The sequence below is a fragment of the Otolemur garnettii genome, unplaced genomic scaffold (genome assembly GCF_000181295.1).
Source record: "Otolemur garnettii isolate 467f Iridium unplaced genomic scaffold, OtoGar3 scaffold00040, whole genome shotgun sequence".
NCBI lineage: Eukaryota > Metazoa > Chordata > Mammalia > Primates > Galagidae > Otolemur > Otolemur garnettii.
Genome location: NW_003852435.1, coordinates 14,672,817 through 14,692,341, shown reverse-complemented (window position 1 = coordinate 14,692,341; position 19,525 = coordinate 14,672,817). Strand labels below are relative to the sequence as shown.

Genomic DNA, 19,525 nt, shown 5'->3' with positions numbered 1-19,525 from the left:
GGCTATTCACTTCATAGTCTCATTCTAGAAGCACACCACTACAAAAATAGCTTCTGTGAATTGTGAGCTACAAAGCATAAGTGTAAAACACTAGAAGTGGTGTTCCAGGAAAATACAAAAAAAAAAGAAAGAGAGGACCATAGAAAATTGAATACATGTTAAATATTGTATCATTGTTTTAATCCCTGTGACTGTAAAACAAAATTATGGTCAGATTATTTGTACTCCCTTTTAATGCCTTAATTTAGGTTAGAAGTGAACCTTAAAATAACTTACAGCAAAGTATACATTATGTCTCCAGTAGTTTTATCATGTATAGTGACCTATGGATTTTAATAGATGGGAAAGCCACTGCTCTTGGAAGTTTTTCTTAGTTGTTACCGTCTGTCTTTACATCTTACCATTACACAAGAAAATATGATAAATATATTTTAGGAAATTGTGATATCTATTAGAGTAGCCATCTTTAAAATAATTATGACTTAACATTACATCTGTGGATAACCTTGATATTTCACACTTTGAAATCTGAAAAATTTAATCATGAATTTCTATTCATTTGTATTTCTCTTAATTTCATATAGACATCATGCTTTTATGTTTAGTTTGCACTTTGCAGACAGAAATACTAATTATTTCTCTGTAGTGTGACAGATTTGTGTTTCCATTTGCTTACAGATGGATAAAAAAATACTGATTTATGTAACTAATCTTAAAAAATCAGTATCATTAAAATTGGGCACAATGAAAAAGTTCATCAATTTGAACCTTAATAAGAGCCCCGTGGCACAAATTACTTTTGTCCTTTTGAATACGGAGTATACCACGTGCCGGTAGTTCTGATTCAGCCTTCAGCCTTTAGCCTTCATGACATAGATGCCACTCACCTTCCCCAGGTCGGGTGGTGTTTCTGTAAATATTCAGAGGACTCTGAACATTGTTTCTCATAGCACACTTCCCCTCACGTGTAATCAAAGTTTTCTGAAATTATTGCTCAGTAAATAGGACATTACTGGGCAGCTAGTGTACACTTTTTTAGCTCTTTATAGTTGGCATTAAATAAACATAAATTTAAGTGTAGAAAGAATTTGATGATTTGGGGCATATGTATATTTCCATGAAAATACAACTCTAATCAAAATTGTAAATACACCATGCTCCAAGAATTTCTTCATGTCCATTTATTTTTATTTTTATTTTTATTTTTTTGCAGTTTTTGGCTGGGGTTGAACCCGCCAGCCCTGGTATACACAGGCGCTACCCATTCACATCCATGTTAAATTCAGCCTTCCCAGTAACAACCTCTTCATCAGCACCCATTCATTAAAGTTTTTTAAACAAATTTTGTTGAATTTTTCAGCAATTATGTGAATGAAATCTCGCAGTAAGTGTTCTTTTCTTTTGATTTCTTTTCTTCAGCTTAATTATGTTGTTGTACATTAATAGTTTGTACCTTTTCGTTTATAAGTAGTATTCTGCTGAATAGATAGAACTGTTTGTTTATCTATTCTGTCACTGAAAGTTATGAGGTCTGAGGACGGAGCCTGTTGCTCAAGGAGTAGAGTGCCAGCCCCATATACCAGAGATGGCAGCCAAAAACTTGCCAAAAAAAAAAAAAGGTATGAGGTTGTTTCTAGTTTCTGTTTCTTACAAATGAAGTTGCTGTGAAGGTTTGCATAAAATTCTTCATGCAGACATATATTTTGATTTCTCTTTGGCAGACAACAAAATGTGAGATGGCTAGTATATGTATAACTTTTAAAGATGTTGCTAAACTGCTTTCAAGAATGGTAATACCATTTTACATTTTAACCAAGAATGTGTGAGAATTTCAATATCCTCAGTAACACTTCAAGTGTTCTGTCTTTTTAATTTTAGCCACTCTAATTGGAGTGCACTGAAAGTTCATGTGGTTTAATTCGTATTCCCTGAGTGATGCTGAATGTCATTTCATGTGCTGCTTTGTCATTTTTATGTCTTCTGTGGTGCATTTCTGCCCAAATATTTTACCCATTTTTATTAAATAATTTATTTTCTTGATTGAATTACATGACTAAGTGTTCTTTAATAGTCAAGATGTAATTCTTTTCTGAATAAAATCTTGAAAATGATGTCCTTCTAGTTTGTTTCTTGCCTTTTTAAGTTTCATATCAAAATCATATGGTAAGAAAACTTTAAATTTTATAAAGTCAATTTTAATTTTATATTTTTAATTCATGTCTTCTGCATCAAAATACAGAATTGTATTTTTGTTACAAAATTATCGTTAAAATGTAGGTCACTAAAAACTTCCATTTTCTTCTAGCAATTATACAATTTCAGCTCTAATAGCTACGTGGGCTTTTTGAGTTGATTTTTGTATACAGTAAAGGTTAAGTTTCATTTATTTATTTAATTTTTACATAAAGATAACCTTTTTTTTAGTATAATTTGCTGCAAAGAATATCCTTTCCCAACTGAATTGATGTGGTACTTTGACAAAAATCATTTTACCATACAATATGTAACCCTAGTTCTAGACTCTTTTTTCTGTCCAACTTCTCTTTGTATAATTTTTGCATCAATATTATACTTTCTCAATTTCTTCAGCTGTAAAATAAATTATAAAATCAAACATGTAGAAGTATTTCAACACTGGTTTTTTTTTTTTTTTCCTTTTTTGAAGTCATTTTTGGCTATTTTAAGTCTTTTGCATTTCTACATAAAGTTTGGAATCAATTTGTGAATTTCTTAACAAAGGCCTGCTGGGTTATGAGTGGGATTGGTTTCAATATCTAGAATAGCTGAAGATAATTAATACTATTGAAACTTTCAATTTATACACTTACGTTCTATTTTGTTACATACGCCTTCTTTACTTTTTCTCAGGAATGTTTTGTGGTTATCTGTTTATAGATCTTATATAGGTATATCTTTTAGTAGATTTGGCCCTAACTCATTTATTATACTATTATAAATGGTATTGCTTCTTTATTTCAGTTTGAAGTTGTCTGTTTCTAATATATGCAAATACAACTGGTATTTTTTTGTGTGTAGAGAATTATTTTATCCTCAAATAAAGATAGATTTATTTCTTATTTTCAACATTGGTGATTTTTATTTAATTTTTAACTTATTGAACTTGGCAGAAATGATCAGAGCAGATGTTCTTGCCTCATTCTTAATTTGAGAGGTAAAGCATCCATACTCTCTCTTAAATATGATGTGGGCTATAGGTTTATATAGATGCTCTTTATCATTTTGAGGTAGATCCTTTGCACTTTTAGTTTGCTGGGAGTTTTGTTAAGATAGAATATTAGATTTTAGTCAACTGATTTTTCTTATCAGGTAATCATAAAGCTTTTCTTTCCATCTGTAATATGAAGAATGACAATGGTTTCCAGATGTTAAACTTACCTTAGGTACACAGGGTAAGCCCCAGTTGGTTAAGAAGAATCATTATTTATTTTCTGTTCAATTTGATTTATTAAAATTTTGTTAAGAAAGTTTGAATTTTTTTTTGTGCTTGCTTCAGCAGCACATATACTAAAATGGGAACGATACAGAGAAGATTAGCATGGTCCCTGCGCAAGGATGATATGAAAGTTCGTGAAGTATTTCATATTTTAATAAAAAAAAAAAAAAGAAGAAAGTTTGAATTTCTTATGGCCTGGATTGTGTCCTGTCACCCCCAAATTTTATATGTTGAAGTCTTACCTCGGGTACCTCAGAATGTGACTGTATTAGGAGATAGAATATTTAAACAGGTGTTTAAAGTTAAGGGAGGTGATGGCGGATGGACCCTAATCTATGATTGGTGTCTTTATAAGGAGAGATTAGGACACAGACACACACGTGGGGAAGATGCGATGAAGACAGAGAGCGAAGACAGGCATTCACAAACCAAGGGGAGAGGTCTCCAAAGGAAAAAACAAAACAAACAAGCAAAAATACCCTGCCAAGACCTTCAACTCAGATTTCTAGTCTTCAGAATTCTGAGAAAATAAATTTATCTTGTTTATGTTACCTAATTTGTGATACTCTGTCATGGTAGTCTTAACATATGTCTGTAATAAACTACCTATTTCAATGAAGGATATGGGTATATAGTTTTATTTTCTTATAATGCCTTTATATTCTTTTTCTATATGCCTAATAAATTACCAAAAGCATAATAATTTAAAATAGCAGGAATTTATTACCTTAAAGTTCTTTTGGTCAGGAGACTGAACATGGTTTATCTGGGTCTTCTATGATCTTGTAATCAAGTATCTCTCTTTTGGAGTTTCAAAAGAGGAAGAGTCTGCTTCCACACTTACTGGGGTAGCTGCAAAATTCATTTCCTTTTAATTATAAGACATGCTACTTTTGCCTTAGTCTATTGCTTAGAAGCAACTCACTGGTCCTTTGTATATTCAGAGGATATGGAATTAAATGGAAATAGCATCCTCCTCGGAAAATGTTTGCAAGCATAGGTTTATTTACATTACCCATGTCATCTTGAGTGACCTTAAACTTATAAAGTATTTTTAAAAATTTTTTAAATTTACTGTTGTACTAGTCTCTGCCAAGATATATATATTTAGTATATGTAGTAATACACTCTTATTTCTGACATTGATAATTAATTTCCTGTCTCTTTTATTTTTGTTTTTTTTCTATATAGTCTGACTAGTATTGTAAAAATTTTCCTGTTCTCACAGAATCAACTTTGGTTTCATTAATTTTTTACAGCACTTGTTTAGTGTTCTTTTTTTTCTATTTTATCATTTCCTTTTTTCTGCTTACTGTGATTTTCATTAACCTTTTTATTGTAATAAGATGGCTCCTTTATCCCTGGAAATATTCTTTCTAAAATCTTTTAAAATCAGATATTTCTTGGCTGCTCAGGTATAACTGGTTTGGAATTAACATTGCTTTTGCCATTTTGTCACTTTTAGAAGTTTCTTGTAGCCATCACAGAATTGGGTATTCATGTTTTTATTCCTAGTGATGATTTCTACCTTTCATTGAAAAGTTCAGACATGTTAAATATAAATTTATTATTGATAAGTTTGTTTTTAAAATCTCTTTACAAATGTTCGATTTATATTTATTCTGTCTGTTCGTTGATTTCCTTCTTTTTCTTACTATATGGATTATATATGATTCAAATTTGTCATGTATTTTCCTTGTCAATCTTAAGCATTACATTTTTAATACCTATGTATTAAGCCTGGAAATACATTGTTATTATTTTTTTCACTAAATGGACAACTACCACAGAAAGTGTTATAAAAATAATAACTAAAGTATCTTGTATTTGATGACATCTTTGCCTTTATGTATCCTTCATTTTTAAAATATAATTTTGTTAAGACAGAGTTCTATATTACCTCCATGCCATTTCACCCTTCCTTTCAGTACTTCAGCACTGTTTCTGTTTTCTTGCTTACAAGGTTTTAATAAAAAGTCTGGTGATCTTTTTCTCTATATGTAAATGACTTCCTCTGGGGTTTTATTGTCAGATTTTCTATTTTTCACTCTTTTCACCTTTTTTTCAGAATTTTAATTATGATAGAACTTGGTATAGATGACTTCATTTTTATTTTCATTTGTATTTGTTAATTTTTTTTTAGATCCAAGGGTTTTGTTTTTATCATATTTAAAAACAAATTGACTTATTTTACTTCAATATTTTGTATCCTTTTCTATTTCAGTAATGATAATTATATATATATAAAGGCCAATTCAACATGAAACACAATTCATTGATTTTTTTCCTTAAATCTTTTTATCTTTTTTTGAGAAGTTTCTATTATAATGTCTGCAAATTCATTAATCTTCACTTTTATAGCATCTAATCTTCTCAATGCACATTAATCTTATCAAATGTATATTTTCTGCCAGAAATTTTATTTTTCCTCTTAACAAGTATATAATTTTTACCTCCTTAATATGCTAATCATTCTGTCTAACTTTTTTGAACATGTGGAATATAGTTACATTATCTTTTACTGTTCTTTTCCACTAAATCCATTATCTTTGTCATTTTTTTATTTTTTTCTGTGGAAATATCTGCATCTTCATTATGGTTTATATTTTCTTCTTCTTTGCATTCATAAAAAATGATTTATAATATAAGATATAATGAAGTTTACATTTTTGATTACTAGATATTTTTATGTTTTTCCAAATGTAATTGAGCTTTATTTCAGGATACCATCAAGATATGTGGAATCAAATTTATCCTTTTAAGGCTTGTGTCTAACATTTCCTATGCAGAGACAGAGCAGTCTTTGTTGTTAAATTAACTTTTGTTTTCTATAGTAGCAATATTTTTCTGAATATTCTACACATTACTTCATGTATTATTAGGTTTTTGCACTCTGGCTTGTGGGAACATGAAATATTTCTCACCTTATCATAGAATATTAAAGTCCTCTACAAAACTCCTGCTGAAATTTAGATGCCATTGTAACAGTACTGGGAGGTGAGACCTTTAAGAGGTGATTAAATCATGAAGGCTCTATCCTTGCAAATAGGTTAATGTTGTCTAAGTGGGATTCTGCTAAAAGGGTAAATTTAGCTTCATTGCTCTCTCTCTCTGTCTCATGTGCTCATTCAACCTTCTTTCATACCGTGATGCAGCAATACAGCCCTCACTAGACATAGCGCCTCAATCTTGGACTTTGCAGGCTCTGGAATCATGAGCTAAAAGAAATTTCTTTTCTTTATAAATTATGCAGTATGTGGTATTTTGTAATAACAGCAGAAAACAGAGTCTGTGTTCCATAACAATTGGCCTGATGGTTCTGCTGACCCATTTAAACATTTTTTCCACTTGGCCTCAAGTTCTGTTTCTCATGTGTGGTAATTAAGACTCAACTCATTTTAACAATGTTGATTCTTCCCAGCCAAGAACATGGTATAATCTTGCATTTGTTAATGTTCTCTGCTATTTATTTCCTCAAAGTTTCTTAATTCTTTCTGTAGAGATCCTTTATGTCCTTTGTTACATATATTCCCAGGTATTTTATTTATTTATTTTTTGAAGCTATTGAGTAGGGTAGTGTGTCTTTGATTTGTCTCTCTGCTTGACTGTTACTGGTATGTATGAAGGCTACTGATATGTGGACCTTGATTTTGTATCCTAAGATGTGACTATATTTCTTGATCACTTCTAGAAGGCTTACATTTGACGACCTGGGGTTTTCTTAGTATAAGATCATATTATTCTCACAGACTGAGAGTCTTACCTTCTCTGCCCCCAGTTGGATATCCTTCATATCCTTCTTGTGCCTGATTGCATTGTCTAGGATATCCAACATATGTTGAATAGTAGTGGTGATAGTGGACATCCTTGTCTAATTCCAGTTCTAAGTGGTAATGCTTTTAGTTTTACTCTGTTCTATATGATATTAGCATTAGCTATGCATCTGTTGTAGATGACCTCTATCAGTTTAAGATATATCCCATCTATGTCTCTATTTTCTTATGTGTTTTTTTTTTTTTCAGAAAAAGATACTAAAATTTGTCAAATGCTTTTTCTGCATCTATTGAGAGGATCATATGGCCTTTGTTTTTGCTCCTATTTATTTAGTGAATTTACATTTTTAGGTTTATGTATGTTGAACAAAACTTGCATCCCTGGGATAAAGCCCACTTGATCATGATGTACAATTGTTTTAATAAGAAGCTGAATTCTATTTACCAATATATCTCATTGAATATTTTTGTCTTGATATTCAATAATGATCGGTCCATAGTTTTCCTTTTTTGATGGGTGCTTTCCTGGTTTTGCTAATCAGGGTGATATTTTGTAGAATGTGTTAAAAAGGGTTTCTTCCTTCTCTATGATTTGGAATAGGTTCTCAATAGAGGTACTAATTCCTCTATTGGTAGAAGAAGATTTGGTAGAATTCTGATATTGTTAAAAGGCTCATATTACCCAAAATAATTTAAAGTTTTAATGCAATGCCCATTAAAGCACCAATGTCATATTTAGAAGAACTTGAAAAAATAGCATTTTGTTTTATATGGAACCTAAAAAACCCCACAAATAGCCAATATGATTTTAAGAAATAAAAACAAATCTGGGGGTATCATGTAGCTGGACTTTAGGTTATAAAACAAGTCCATAGTGATCAAAACAGCATGATAATGGCACAAAAATAGAAACATAGACTGATGGAATATAATGGAACCTGCTGCATATCACCATCTCATCATCAACAGAGCAAAAGAAAACATAAACTGTGGAATAGAATCTCTGTTTATAAATGATACTGGGAGAATAGGTTAGCCACATGTAAAATCCTGAACCTGGACCCACGCCTCTCACCACTGACAAAAATTGACTCTTGGGGATAAAAGATTTAAATTTAAGACACAAAACAATAGAAATTCTAGAAGAAAGTGTAGGACCTTTGATGCTATTGGCATGTGAAAAGAATTTGTGGAGAAGACCTCCTTGGCATTTGCAACAACACCAAAAATAAATAAATGGCACATAATCAAGTTAAAAAGCTTCTATACAGTTAAGAGTATAACAACTAAACTAAAGAGACCACTTTCCAAATGGAAGAAGATATTTGTATGCTGTGAATCTGACAAAGGGCTGATAACTAGAAGAGAACTCAAACTAATCAAAAAGAGAAGTGCAAACAGTCCCATTTATCATTGTGCAAAGGAAATGAACAGAAACTTCTCTGAAGAAGATAGGATAATGGCCAAAAAACATGAAAATATGCTTATCATCTCTAATCATCAAAAAAATGCAAATTAAAACCACTCTGAGATACCACTTAACCCTAGTGAGAATAGCCCATATCACAAGGTCCCAAAGCTGCAGATGTTGGTGTGGATGTGTAAAGAAGGGAACACTTTTACACTGCTGGTGGGATTGCAAACTAATACAACCTGTATGGAAATATGTATAGAGAATCCTCAAAGTGCTAAAAATAGACCTTCCATTTGATCCTGCAAGAAAAAATCATTTTACCATAAGACATTTGCACTAGAATGTTTATTGTAACTCAATTCACAATCACCATGATGTAGAATCAACCCAGGTGCCCATCCACCCATAAATGGATTAATAAACTGTGGTATATGTATACCGTGGATACTATTCAGACATAAAAATTGGATACTTTACATCTTTTGTATTTACATAGAAGGATTTGAAGCATGTTCTTCTTAGGTCAGTACCACAAGAATGGGAAAGCTTCTATCCAATGTACTCAATACTAATATGATACCAACAGATAACTATATACCCATAGGAGAGAAAAACACAGTTATATTCAAATAAGTGGGGAGAGAGAAAGAGGAAGAGTGGATGGGTGGGGCATTTGTGAGTTCTCATCTAATGTGCACAATGTAAGGGTACATAGCACACACTGTGGATAAGGGGCTCAACCTCAACTTGAACTTTAACTTGAAAACACAAACTAGGGCTGTGTACATTGGATACTTTTTCTTCCATTCTTGAGATACTCTACTAGGAAGAACATTTCCCGCTCCATCCATGTAAACATGAAGGAGGTAAAGTCTCCATCTTTCTTTAGGGCTGCATAATATTCCATGGTGTACATATACCACAGTTTATTGATCCATTTGCGGATCAATGGGCTCTTGGGCTTCTTCCATGACATATCAATTATGAATTTGGCTGCAATAAACATTCTGATACAAATATCTTTGTTGTAATGTGATTTTTGGTCTTCTGGATATATACCTAATAAAATAATTGTAGGATCAAATGGCAGATCTATTTTTAGTTCATAGGAAGGATATAACCTGATTATAGCCTTAGAATATGGGGAGGGGGGAGGGTGAGAGAAGAGGTGGGGGTAGGTGGGTGGAGGGAGGGTGATTGATGGGGTCACCTCTATGGTTTATCTTACAAGAGTACAGTGAACCTTTCTAAAAGCAGAGTATGAATGTCTTAATAACTAAGAAAATGACACAAAGGCTACATTAACCAATTTGATGAGAGTATTTTGAATTGTATATGAAAATGCCACACTGTACCCCATGATTGCATTAATGTACACAGCTATGATTTATTAAAAAAAAAAGAAGAAGAAAAAGAGAACACAATGTAGAGTAATCACTTGAACTCTTATATTATTTGGAAAATAAAAAAAAAGACTCAATTCAGATTCAAAGGAGATCTGTGCAGATCTCTGGACTTCCACTCTTTCTTTGTAATACTTCTATACTCTGCTTCATAAATTTTAACTGACGAGATCTCATTAAAATATGAACTCCCTATCCTCAACTCAGGGAGCTTCCTAGGCTCTGCTGAGTTCCTGTTCATGCACTGTAATCTGTATACACTTTCTGGGCTGTAAACTGGGACAACAATAGTAATCCCCTCTGTTAGAGATAAATGCCCAGTGCTAACTACTTCAATAGAGAAAAAACACACATTTTGTCTTTCTTGTAATTTTTGTATTTAACATAGGAGGATGTGTCCAGTAGTTCATATTACTCTATCATGGTTGGAAGTAGATTTCAATGGATAAATAATTAATGTTGATGTTTTGATTAACTTCATATTGCAGATGTCACATGAAGACCTAAAATTGAGAAAGTCACGTAAGCCTGAATACTGAATAAAGTTAAGGATAAAATCAGTGCAGACCTAGCAAAGTACTGAAAAGCAATTACAGGGTGAAAAGTCAAAATCCTTATTGATAAAGTTATAAGAAGGCTGTTGGTCCTAACAGGACCAGGAAATTGCAGAGTAGAACTAGAAATAAGGGCTGTATAAGCAATACATAAGTAGACAGAATTATGTCATAGATATTGCATACAAAGAAGAGCATTGCCACATTCTTTCTGAACTCCAACCAAAATGTCAAAGGTATATGTACATTTGAAAATAAAGAGCAAGTATGCCATACAAAGTCATGAATTTTGACAAATAATTGGGCAAGTATATATGAATAAATAATATAAAATTAGAAGAGTCAAGGTTTTCATATGACACTGGTACAGGCAAGAAAAGTTCAGAGTGAGAAATTGTGACAATGTGGATTTTAGGAAAACCTGACTGAGGTGAGGAATAGGTGAGCAGTGTCCAAAACCTAGAATCAGAAAATGAAACTCGACTTATAATTGATTTGGTTCATTTTAATTTTTGTGTTCAGTGTTTTGTTTATATCAGCTGAAAGTAATGATTTATCAATAATATATATGAAAAATAACTCAAAAATATTCACTTCATCTTCATTATCCATTTATTAAAAAGGAAATGAGTTACCTGAAATTTTTCATCTGTAAAAACATTTCAGCATATTTTTCATGTTTTCACAGAATTTTATTTAACACACTAACAGAATACATTTGAATCTATGTCACTACCTTATAGAAAGTATATGTGTATATATATTTACACAAGACATTTTTATTATTGAATTTACTTTTACTGATGTAAAATAAAATTGCAGAATTAGAACAGATCTTGAAAGTGACAGGAAAATAAAAGTTAGATATGAACAAGTATAAAACATTGTAATAAGGAACCAAATAAATTGATTGAAATGCTTAAATTTTTTAGTAATAAGGATAGCAGAAGTAAAAAGATCACAAGGAAAGGAAATGTTTTCATTGGGAGAAAGAAGGGAAATTGTGCAGGAATGGGACATATATAGGCTCTTGTTTTAGAGTGCAATCCTTAACACAGAGTGACAAAGTATATTTTAGTAATTTAAATAATTTTAGAGAATTTTTATTTTTATTAATTTTTTTCCTCAATTAAACTGAATGTTTATTGACTGTCACAATGCATCACGCATCAAGGTAGGTGCTGATGATATCAAAGGGACAATGACATATGCACATCATTCTTGAGAGAGCATTCAGACAGCAAGGAGTCCAGTCAAGTTCCTCTCGACTCTCAGGCCACATGCAGTGAGTAGGTTTGGGGCACTTTCCCAGTGAGCCTACAACCTGTACAGATTTATTCTAGGAAGCCTTGATAATTCTACATTGTCTTTCATCTATAGCCACATTCACTTTTATAGTATATATTTAAAGTATAAAATGTAATTTTTGATTTAGCTGTTAAATTTTAAAAGAAGACAAGAAACCTTTCAAAGTACTGAATTCTGATGAACACTTAGCTTTATGGTTTTTATTATTGCATAAAATAAAATAATGGTAGAAAGTACAGCATGTCCAGTGGTGTACATTATAATAGCAATTGAAAAGGAATATGGAACATGTTGGAGTTGTTTTTTAGCCTGTCTGTAATGGATAACACATTTGACCTGCTCAACACAGTAGACTTAATATCCCTGGAGTGTACTTTCACTGGCTTGATAATCTCTAACTAAGGAGTAACCTGTGCACCAATATAATAAAGATCAAGTTGGTTAAAGTATATGTGGTCCTAGTTTAAACTATAAATACTTCTGGCAAGAAAGATAAAACCAGAAAATGCCCTGAGGTATCTAAGGAACTACAGAGTGAGGATAAAATTATTCAACTTAGTGGATCTACTTAATTTAAAGCCAATATAGAAATATTATTAGTTTATCCTGGAAAGAAATAGAAAAATGTAATACTTCAAATAATATTTTATAGATGAAATGCTTAACTTGTGGTTATGGGTGTTCCTGTCTGTAGACTTATTCCTGTACTGCTCGGTGAAAAGAAAAATAAAATGATGACACTTTCAGAGATATAACTGCACTTATAACTACCTTGAGCAAATGTAGCTGTTTACTCTATTTTTAGTGCTCACAGATATTTCCAGCTATAAGAATATTAACCATTGTCAAGGTTATTAGGCTTATGGAAGTACAGATGCCAATTTTCAGATTTATTCCATACAGATAACCAGAGTTAAGGAATCCAAAGATAATTATTATGAAAAAATTAATTGTTTAATCTTGGCCTCGTAAAAAGTTGCTTAATCATTTTGGGGTACATAGTAATTAAGAAATCAGAGATTTGATCCATGAATGTAATTAAAATTATTCCCTGTTAGCTTATTAATGTATCTTTTTTTTTTCTGTACTTTGACTTTAGTTCAGGCATCATGCATAAACCCTCATCTTGATGTAGTTATGCTTCTGTCCAATAATAATGATGTGCCTTTTGAGGTTCCCCATGCTTATTCACTTTTTAAAATGATGTATTATTTTCATACAGTTGTGGGTATTAAATGCAGTTATGTGAAATAAATGCAGCAATACATATGCCCATTTTATAAATGTGAATACAAGGAAGGAGAAGAGGTAATTGACATGTTCTCAGGTTCCTAACACTAACTCATTGATGTAACAAAACTAATTATCTTCCCACTGTTTTACACATTTAGTTAAAAATATCTAACTGGGGATGCTTACTTGTTCATATTGAAGAAGTGGTTTAGAATCCTAAATCCATGATGTTTTCTACCCCTTATGTTTACTCAAAGAATTTGAGATAGTCTTATAGCTATTTTTCATTTTACTTTGTAAAAAAAAAAAAAAAATGTTGCTTGACAGTTGAAAAGGCTTAAAATAAATTGTATTTATTTCTCTGTTTTTGGTTGCATTATATATGCATAATTATCTAAAGGCAGCCCTACAGAAATGTGTTCACACATTGGGATGGATCTGAAAGTGCTTCAGAACCCAGAGAGGCAGATTTGACTCTGAATGTTAAAATAGGTGAGGACACTATCCATGCTCCACCCAACTCAGATCACACTCTCTGTTTCTGTGTGCCCCTCCCCGATGTCAAAATGTTTTGTCTCCAACAATGTGTGTGCCTACCCTGAGCTGATGGCTCCCATGGAGAAGTGACTGCCCATAGGCCTTTGGAGTGTCTGCACATTGTGGTAATGTAGGCTACAATTGCCTGGTTGTTTTTGTCTTTGACCACACGAAAACCAACTCCCATGATTCAGTGCAAAACAACTCAAAAGCATAAAATTCTGCTGAAGTCCCACTGAGATCAGACTTATCCTGTCATTTTGCTCTGTCCTAACTTATTTATCGTTCTTAACAAGCTCTTCCTATGTTTACCAGACTCTTACTAATATGTCACTTGCCCATAAGTTCTATTCTCACTAATCTGCTTAGTCATTCACCTAAGATAGTAAAAAATACTACCCACTTTGTTAGAGCTGTGGACCCAGGTGCTGTCTTCCTATCAGGGCATATCCTCCCCTGGGTAGTGCCCAAGACTGCTAACATTTATCTCTGTGCTTCTCCATTGGCCTATTCTTCAAAGGTGACCTAAACACTTCTTCTTTTTTTTTTTTTTTTAAGTTTTCTTCTGAAGAAGTTAATAGATTTCATCATTTATAGTCAAGTTTTACTGGCTTGGCAGTCATTCTACACAAATTGAATTTAATATATTTGCTTTCAACCATAATATTACTTTCAAATTTTTTGAATAAGATGTGTGGAACCCTTTAAACAAAGAACAAAAGCTAATGGCATGGATATAATTTCATATAAATGAGTAATCCTGGCCCATATTTCCTTGGAGGTGCTTAATAAAAAAAAATTATAGATGAAGGGTAACGATTGGTTATTTGAGACACTTTGTTAAATCATTAAAACTCTTGAAGAATAAAAACCTTTTCCAAAGTGTTTTGAAAGAGGATAATTAGCCTGCTTGAAGATTCATTGGACTGAGGCCTCTTGCTTTTGATTAGGATATAAAAACATTTTTTAAGTGACTTTTACATTATTGGCATAGAATTTCTAGTAAGTTACGTGCAATTATTCACATTTTTTTGAGCTGAAGTAAAGTGAAACACAAAAAATTCTAGGTTATTCAAGGTTACATGGTAGTATGTAACTAATGAGTTCTTAAGTATATGGATTTGATTTCTAAATCCCATGTTGTTTCAACTGCACTACAATTTAAGAAGGATTATTTAAGCAAAAAACTCAAGCAATGCAAGATAAAGCAACTTTGCTCATTATATTAAGATAATGAGAGAAAAATCAAAGGGTTGTATTTTCTTCCAATAATCTGGATAATTTTATATCTGCAGCAGGTATGCATCTTTATGGCAACATCAAGTGTGAATGATAGAACATTTTAAAATATGCTCACTTAGGTATTAAAACAAATCCAATAATTCAAACCTCAAGGTTATGAAAAAAATAATCTAAATCATTACTAAGGAATATTCAAACTCTTTTTACTCAATGGTTTTCAAGGCCATTAGGGTCATGTTTGAAGTTAAACTTCAGAAGGCCCATCAATGAATCATTTGTTCCTTGGAGTTTCACCCCAAAATATTCATTGTTTCCGCCTTTAGGATACAAGATAACCTATCCCCTGATAGTCTGCCATGCAAGGTAAACACGTGTTTGTTTAGGCATCAACTCCCTTCAATCTTTTGGTATCCAGCCTGGATAAAGGCATGGAGTGAACAACCCACGGCTTTTTGGATATACCAATTCCATCAGTTTCCTAGGGCTGCCATAACAAAATGCCACAAGTAAAATGGTTTAAAACCAAAGAAATGTATTCTCTCAGAGTTGTGAAGATTAGAGTCTAGAATCTTGGTGTCAAGAGTGCTGGTCCCTCCTGAATGTTGAGAATCTGTTCCACACCTCTCCTAGCTTCTGGTGATAGCTTCCAAACTTGTCCCCACCTCCACATGGTGCTCTTTCTGTATGCCCCTTCTCCTTTTCCAATTGATTTGATTGATGTTGGATTAGAATTCCCACAATGATGTTTTATGAACATGATTACATCTACAAAAACTCTATTCCCAAATAAGGTCACATTCACAGACACCAATAGTAGGACTGCAATGTGTCTTTGGAGTGCACAATTTAACCCATAAAAATAATTCTTCAGATCCCTTTTTTATTTAGAGAACAAACTTCTCTCCTTTTTCTTTTCCTTAAACACAATTTCATCTACACTCTCCCTTCCACTCTTTGGACACTTGCATGATTGTTTTGACAAGTTCAAATTTTACCAAAAACTGTGGGTGGGAAAATGACTAATTAAGACTTGTCTAGTTATCATAGGAAACAAATTTGAAAACATTTTGAAAATTTAGAAAACTTTGTTTCAGGGACTATTTTATTAAATTTGCAAGAATAATCTACTATGCACTTTATTTAAACTTATTCATGTGATTACCATCATTAAAAGATAAAATAACTTGGTTTTATTTAGATGTAAGTTGGTCACTATGAAAGTTTTGAGACAGACTGTGTTATGGTTCCTTATTTCACTTCCAAGGAACACAGTCGGCAGTGTCCTTCTTGACTCATCTGGGAAAGTTTCAACTTGCTTGGCTTATTGATGTTCCTGGGAGGGCTTCTTTTGTTCCCATACACATGGATTTTACATTTCTTGATTTTTGTTAACCTCAAAACTTTCATATGACTCATATGTGGCAGTATTTTAAAAAATAATCTAGATCTAGTGCCAAAAATATACAGTAGTTGATAGTAACTCTTTCTTTATTTTAAAATTTTAAAGAGATACAAGTGTTTTTGTTACATGGGTGAATTGTATAATGCTGAAATCAGAACTTTTAATGTGCCCAGCACAAGAAGAGGGTACATTGGAACTGACAGATAGATTTTTATTTCTCAATTCCATTCCTCCCTCAGCTCTTCTTAGTTTTCAATGTCCATTACACCACTGTATGACTAAGGGATATACACCAGGGGTGGGGAACCTGTGACCTTAAGGCTACATGTGGAGTTCTGGAACTCGAAGTGCAGCCTTTTGACTAAATCCACATTTTGCAGAGCCAATCATTTTAACAAATATATATACTACATACAGTTAGGAATCATTTTAAAGCCAAGATTATAGATTGATACTTTTTTTTCCAAAAGCCTGAACAACTTCCTGAGAGACCTTATATCTGCTAGTATTCAAGAGAAAATAAAAGGAACGACATGAAATAATATAGAAGTTAAGGGTAGGGAAAGAGCTGTATGGATCATGGGTGCCATAGGTCAAGAATAATATGACATTTGAGCCAAGATCTGGAAAAATGAGACCATTATCTATGTGGAAATCAGCAGGGAGCATAAAGGTCTTGAGGAAGAAATGAGGGTAGAAAGTTTGAGGGACATCAAAGAGGCCAAAGTGGAGTGATCACAGGGAGAGAAGAGGAGAGACAAAATAAGAGGCAAAAATTGAGGATTCTGCTTTATTTTCTACATAAGTTGGGGACCAATTAAAGGATTTTGAGCAAAGAAGTAATAAATGTTCATTTTATAGGAAAGCAGGGTTATGCTGGCTATTGTGATTAAAATAAACTACAAGGAGAGAAGAAGTATTAAGAGCTCCTAAGATACTATTGCAGGGATCTAGATTGGAGATTATGGAGGTATAGACCAGGTGTACTAGTGGAGCAAATATAAAGGTATACAGTCCAAATACCTAGTCTAGGAGAGACAAGAGCATCTGTGAAAGATTGGATGAGAAAAGGGAGAATTTAAGGAAAATCTTAAGGTTCTTTCTTGAGTAATTTCAAGGAGGTGGTTGACATTATACAGAATGAAAGGTTGTGAAAAGGATAGGCTTACGGGGGAAACAAGTAGTTCAGTTTTAGACCTGTTAAGTTTGCTATGACAATTTTACTTTCAAGCGAACGTGTCAAGCAGTTGGATATGACTGTGAAGTTAAAGAAAGAGGTGTAGGCTGTACATATAAATGGGCTCGTGTCACTGTCTACAGATAAGCAAAGCCGCAATACTAAAAGGGGTATTCAAAGAAGTGTGGGTAGAAAGCAAAGGGAAATGTGTCAAGAACAAACTCTTGAATAAGGACTAGAGTCTTAGCAACTAGAAAGATGAGGAGAAACCTGCAAAAGATATTTAGAATAAATATCCAGTGGGGGAGAGCCAAAAACATAATGGTATTCTTCTGGAAGGTAGATAGAGAAAGAGCTTCAAATTGAAGGAGTAGGTGATCAAAAGTTTCAAATATTGCCTGCAGATAATTTAAAAAAGGCGTTCTAAAAATTGACTATTGAGTTAAACACTTTTAAAGTCGAACTTGTTTCAGTGGAACAAAATTATTTCACTGGATTGATACCATCAGAACGAGAGAACCACAATTTGAGATAGCGAACGTGAGACACATTTTCCAGGAGTTTTGCTGCAAAGGTTAGTGTAGCAAAGAAATGGGACTGCTGTCAATAACAACAAAGGATCTGTATTTTACCGTCTGCACATTCTAACAATTTAGCTCACTGCAGGTTCGTGAATGTTGGTAGAAGACCCAAGCCTACTGGATCAGAGATGAAAGAGTTTGTTATTCTCAGTAACCATAGTAGCCAAAGTCTCTTGGTAGAGTGCCATGGCCTCATAGCTCAGAGCAACCTCAAACTCCTGGGCTCATGTAACTCTCTTGCCTCAGCCTCTCAGGTAGCTGGGACTACAGGTGCCTGCCACAACATCTGGCTGTTTTTAGAGACGAGGTCTTGCTCTGGCTCAGGCTGGTCTCGGAATCCCTGAGCCGAGATGATATGTGGGCCTTGCCCTCCCATGTGCTAGGATTACAGGTGTGAGCCAACACTATACTCAGAGAAAGTTTTAGCATTTTATATCTGTTCTTTGAACCCCAACTCGACACACAATGAGTTATCTACAGAATAATATGCTTGAGCTTCGGGAACTTTGAGTCTTTTAATAGGTTGGAAAAAAGTTTTTCTTTGGCTCCAGCAGGAGGCACAATCTGGGTCATTGTGTCATCTGATGCTGATTTAGATGCAGATAGCCTTGAAAATATAATTTAGAACAAAGAACAGTTAGTGCCTCACTTTGCAAAATGTGCACAAATGTGATTGACCCTGGAAGAACTGTGTTCCAACAATGAGTAGAGGATGTCTCATAATTAAAAAAAAAACTATATCTTTGTATGTCAATGGAAATTACTGAGAAGGCTACATTTATAATGCAGGAAAGATATTTTTGAAGCGATATACATTTATTCTACATAAAATATAGCGTAAAAGTTAGTAATTTAGCTTTTGAAACTTATATGTAGTTAAATTCAGCCATGATGATAAGAAGAAAAGCAGAGTACATGAACAGCCCACATACAAATACACGTGTGAGATTAGATGCTGCTCAAAGTTTTCTTCTAATTGTTCCAGTTTCTTCTGTGAAACAGGTAGATAGCTGAGAATGAGCCTTGGCCTAAGGAATAAGATAATTTAAAGAGAGAGGAGAGGATATAACAAGGTTATCCAAGAAATTCAAAGAAATAAACTCTGAGCATCTAAAAGCATTGAGCAGACATGGCTCTGGTTGACATTGATACTATACTAAATCCTTACAGCTTGTTTCCCTGGCCTCTCCACACCTCTATCACAACTTTTCCTTACATAATTTACATCCCTTTTGGTAGGGCTCCAGTTAGGTTCCTCTAGGCCACTGAAGGAGACCGGAGAGGCAGAGGAAAGTTCAGAGTGTTTATTCCATAGAGGGTGCTACCCACAGTACCCCCTTTATTTGGACATATCCCTTAGGTCAAAAACATGGCTCTCTGAAGACAGGCATTTCTTCATTTATCATAGTTTCCACTAAGGTTTCCATGCCCCTGGCTTTTTGAACTT

At 33.3% G+C, this 19,525-nt stretch overlaps 1 non-coding gene across 1 annotated transcript; it reads left to right on the top strand.

Moving 5' to 3' along the window:
• The first annotated feature begins 3,501 nt into the window (after positions 1-3,501).
• LOC111725423 lies at positions 3,502-3,608 on the top strand. Its single transcript, XR_002773489.1, has one exon. It is a non-coding gene; the product is annotated as a U6 spliceosomal RNA (small nuclear RNA).
• The last annotated feature ends 15,917 nt before the right edge of the window (positions 3,609-19,525 follow it).